Source organism: Lycium barbarum, chromosome 11 (assembly GCF_019175385.1).
Source record: "Lycium barbarum isolate Lr01 chromosome 11, ASM1917538v2, whole genome shotgun sequence".
In the NCBI taxonomy this organism is placed as follows: Eukaryota; Viridiplantae; Streptophyta; class Magnoliopsida; order Solanales; family Solanaceae; genus Lycium; species Lycium barbarum.
Window position 1 is genome coordinate 103339538 of NC_083347.1, and position 4913 is coordinate 103344450.

At 29.6% G+C, this 4913-nt stretch overlaps 2 non-coding genes across 2 annotated transcripts; both read right to left on the reverse strand.

The window, feature by feature from the left end:
- Positions 1–2936: 2936 nt before the first annotated feature.
- Positions 2937–3039, reverse strand: LOC132620549 (U6 spliceosomal RNA). The gene has a single exon (XR_009574993.1). It is a non-coding gene; the product is annotated as a U6 spliceosomal RNA (small nuclear RNA).
- Positions 3040–3870: 831 nt separating this feature from the next.
- LOC132620545 (U6 spliceosomal RNA) lies at positions 3871–3976 on the reverse strand. The gene has a single exon (XR_009574988.1). It is a non-coding gene; the product is annotated as a U6 spliceosomal RNA (small nuclear RNA).
- Positions 3977–4913: the final 937 nt, after the last annotated feature.

Sequence of the window (4913 nt, forward strand, 5' to 3'; positions counted from 1 at the left end):
GGTTATAGACTTATATTTTTTCTTTCTTTTGAATTATTTACTTAAGCTACATTGGAACTTACTTATGTAATGTTGGAATTTGACATAAGAGTATTATGTTAAACTTTTTCTTTTGGATTTTGAATTTAGGTTATATTTTCAATTTTAAGTTATTTGCTTTCACATTGCATGTTGTTTATTTTTCACTTACATTTGATGGATTTTTTGTGTCAAACATCTGAATGATGTTATGGCATTATATTTATTAATATTAATTTTTTGTCAAACGTCCAATCCATGACGTTCTCACAAAAAAAGTCTTCTTTTAAGTTTTATAATTCAATATTAATTTGAAAAATATATATATCAATTATTTTTGTTACAATATTAGTTACAAATATATGATTATTAATTAATATATTTTCAAGAAACAATGTGTTATTAAATAACTAATTTAATATTATTTATAAAGGCAATATTTTTTAAATATTAATTTTAAATTTTTTATAATTAAATTTTATTTTAAAATTAAACTGACTGTGTAATTACACTTGTGCAACCAAACAGCACGCTTGTAATTACACTGTAATTACGTTATGACAAACAAACAGGTCGTTGTAATTACACTACTGTGTAATTACTAGGCTGTGTAATTACTACCCTAGTAATTACACCAATTCCAATTACCAGGTGGCTTTCCAAACAGGCCCTAATAAATAAAATGTAGAGTATACTAAATCATCCCTCTTTATTAAATGTTGTTTTAGAATTGAGCAATATTAGAGGTAACTACTTCTTTAATGCTAAGGGGATAGTTGGAAACATCTCTCAATTTTTATCTTGAATTCCTCAATCTTTTTATTACTCCTCCGTCTCAATTTATATGAAAGTGTTTGACTTAGCACGAAATTTAAGAATGAGATAAAAAACTTTTAACATTTATGGTCCAAAATAAGCAATATACATTTGTGTGGCTAGATTGGGGGTAAAATGGAAATTTAGAGTTAAATAGTTACTAAATATGTAAATATGTATTCTTTTTTGGATTGACCAAAAAGAAAAGAGTGTCACATAAATTGAGACGAAGGTTATAATATTTGTAGCGTGAACACACCTCTTAAGAAACTTATACACTTTAAAAGTAAGAAGTTTTTACTAACTTATCCTTAATCAAACTGTCTTGAAAAATAAGAGCCTGTTTGGATGGGCTTATGCCTATAAGCTATTTGTAGCTTATAAGCTAAAAAAAATAAATTGGGGTAGTCTAACTTATTTTTTTTGGCTTATAAGCTGTTTTCAGCTTATAAGCTGCTTTAGATAAGCTAAGTCAAACGGGCCCAATTATTTTTTTGAGCTTATTTTAAGCACAAAATGACTTTAAGCTGGCCAGCCAAACACTCAAAAAAGCTAAAAACAGCTTATAAGCAACTTATAAGTCAATCCAAACGGGCTCTAAGTAGATCTTTAATGGCTTCTTGGTTATGTAAAACTCTACTTATTTAAAGTTGGAAGAAAAATTAATACCTTCTGAGTTGATTTTGTGAAACATCACTTATTTTGAAATAAAATAAAAATGTAAAAACACCACTGTTTGTGAAACGGTGGGAGTATATTCTTTTTTTTTTTCCTTGTAATTTTGGTATTTGAACAAGTTTGTGCATTTTTAGACTTATCTATCCGTATTTCTTGCCTTTAATTGTTTTTTAGTTTTCCATCCGGTGTTTGGTACCTATATTGGAGCCCGATTAAATATGAATATCGTACTACTTCCAACAAAATCTTTTCCATTCAACCTCTGATTAAGGGGGAGGGATCCCAACCATCCCACTGCAACCCATATTGGTGCCTTTAATTGTTACAAGTATTACTCTATTCGACAAAGTTTAAATAAATCAAAAGAAAAATATATATAATCTTTTATTTTTGATAAATTTGAAATTTCAATATTTTCTACAGAGGTAAATTTAGAATTTAAATTTTGTGAATGTAAATTCAAAATCTTATCATAATTTATCTGATTTACTACCGTCAAAATTTATTTCTATACTAGTTTGATATACATAATATAAACAAAAAACTATCAGATTCGAACAAACGCATAGCAAATGCACTTTTTTTCATGACCTTTTTTACTTCTTTAGAATTATCAGACCAAACTCTTTTAGAATTCACCAAGTATACTAGTAGCTCTTAATTTGTATCTTTTCTTATGGCCATGAGCTTAATTAGAAATGGATGGTAAAAGTCAACTATTCATCAATATTTAATTAAGAGTAAAGAAAATGGCATGCCTAGTGGGTCCTGCATTTATTAGTCATATGATACTACTCCTAAAGTGAGAAGTGATACGAATTAGCTTAATTTGGCTTGACATTAAGAACTGGTAGCTTGGTTGGTAAAAGTAGAAACATTTTCCGTTCGTCCAAATAGTCATTGAATAGTCACTTACATGTGTTAATTAACTGCGGGTATCACTTGTTATGTTTCTTGTTACAAGTTTCTTATTACGCAGATCAAATTAAAGTTTGTAAAAGATCAAATTAAATTTGATACAATTATTGTGCGCTAACTAATAACTAAAAACTACTTATGTAGTATGTTATTCTTCTATTTTATTCATCTTTCTCTTTTGATCTATTTCGAAAAAATTCACACATATTTATATTTGGAAACTCATTAAGTTTAACTTTTTCTCATTTAGCGATTAATAAAATGTTCTTATAGTCATTAAAGTTATCATGATATATTTAAGACGATAGGTTCTAATGGTATTTTGGCATGTGTTAAAAGTCATTCTTTTTTTCTTAAGTTTCGTCTTCGGTTAGACATTGTCATATCAGGTACTCTGTTTTTGAGTCCATTAAAAAGAGAATACATTTTTTTATTTGAAAATAATTTAAGCTTAAACTTCTCTTTTATCTTTGGTGTCACGTTATTTAGAGCACATACATCTTATCACATATTTTGCACCGTTTCTCGATGTGTGTTTCATCCTTAAGCAAGGATCACATTAATTTTCTCTATGTCGTTCCAAATATGTCGGATGTCTCCAAAGGAATTCATCACATGTTTGAATTACAACTTTCAAAATTGTTTTTTTTTTTAAATTTAACGTCACATTATTTGTGATCATGGATATCTAATCACGTGTTTTGAATTGCTTCTCAATTAGTCATCTGTGTCAGCTTTAAGCAAAAACCACGTTAATCTTTTCTATACCGTTTCGATTTTATCCAATGTTTCCTTGAATGAACTCATCACATGTTTTAATTTCAACTTTCAAAATTCTTTCATTTTTAAAGAACTAGTTCCTTGGCACGTGTGTTGCACGTGTATTCTGAATCATGAAATATGTTTTGTTTTTGGTAAAATAATATTAATATTATTAAAGTAGAATTTTGAGTAAGATTTATAAATAAAGGACAACATACAATTTTTGTGAATGATCAATATGGATTGTCGTATAATGATTTGGTTGTCGAGGTCAAAATGATTGGTATATCGTCTAAATCTACGAAGATGAACAATCAAAAAGTAATTAGACATATGTGAAACTTTAATAATTATTTTAACTTATATATGAAGTACACATATGTAATGAAGTGTACCTCATTTAATACTTCCTTACAGGTGATATTCCTGATGTATATCCTTTCATTCATTTCGGTTCTTTTGTCCGAACAAGACTCTTGTTGTTAAGATTGATATCCCTCTTAAACGTGTAACATAGCTGGTCATGTGAGAAAATATGTGTCGTCAACAAACTTCAAATTGTTTGTCTCGTCTTCTACTTTTGGTTTCAGTTTTGATATTTATCATTATACAAATGCGCTCCACCAAAAGAGATACCATATTTAATGTCACATTATATATGATCACGGACATCTCAGCACGTGTTTTGAACTGATTCTCGACTTGTGTGTGCCATCTTTAAGCAAGAACTATGGTAATCTTTTCTATATCTTTCCAATTTTATCCAATGTTTCCTTGAATGAACTCATCACATGTTTTAATTTCAACTTTCAAAATTCTTTCATTTTTATTTAAAGAACTAGTTCCTCGGCACGTGTTTTCGAATCATGTAATATGTTTTTTTTTGTAAAATAATATTAATATTAATATTATTAAAGTAGAATTTTGAGTAAGATTTATAAATAAAGGATAACATACAATTTTTGTGAATGATCAATATGGATAGCCGTATAACTATTTATTGTGGTCAAAATGATTGGATACCATCTAAATCTATGAAGATGAGCAATCAAAAAGTAATTAGACACATGTGAAACTTTTATATTAATTTTAACTTTATATATAAAGTACACACATGTAATAAAATGTACCTCATCTAATACTTCCTTACAGATGATATTCCTGATGTATATCCTTTTATTCATTTTGATTGTTTTGCCTAACAAGACTCTTGTTGTCAACTTTGATATCCCTCTTCAACGTGTAACATAGTTGGTCATGGGAGACAATATATGTCGTCAACAAACTTCAAATTGACTGTCTCCCTGTCACGACCCAACCGGAGGGCCATGACGGGCACCCGGAGCTAACCCACCGAGCACCTCTCATCGTACATTCACATTCATATCTAGGTGAGCCATATGACCTATTAACAATTCTATGCCTCAATAGTGCCAATTTCAATGGCTAAAACGCCTTTATATCAATGTCAACAACTATGCTCATATACATATACACAAGCCGACGAGGCTAACAAAATAATATACCAAAACATGAGCCGACAAGGCAAAGGATATCTACTATACATGAATGTCTACGAGCCTCTAAGAAGAGTGTGAAACATCATCATAAGGACGGGACAGTGCCTTGCCATGCCCATATATACACAAAAGAATAGTACCCACAACTGCAGCTCCGGATCAAATGGAGCTCCTCTAAGCAATCTCTGGATAAGCAGCCTA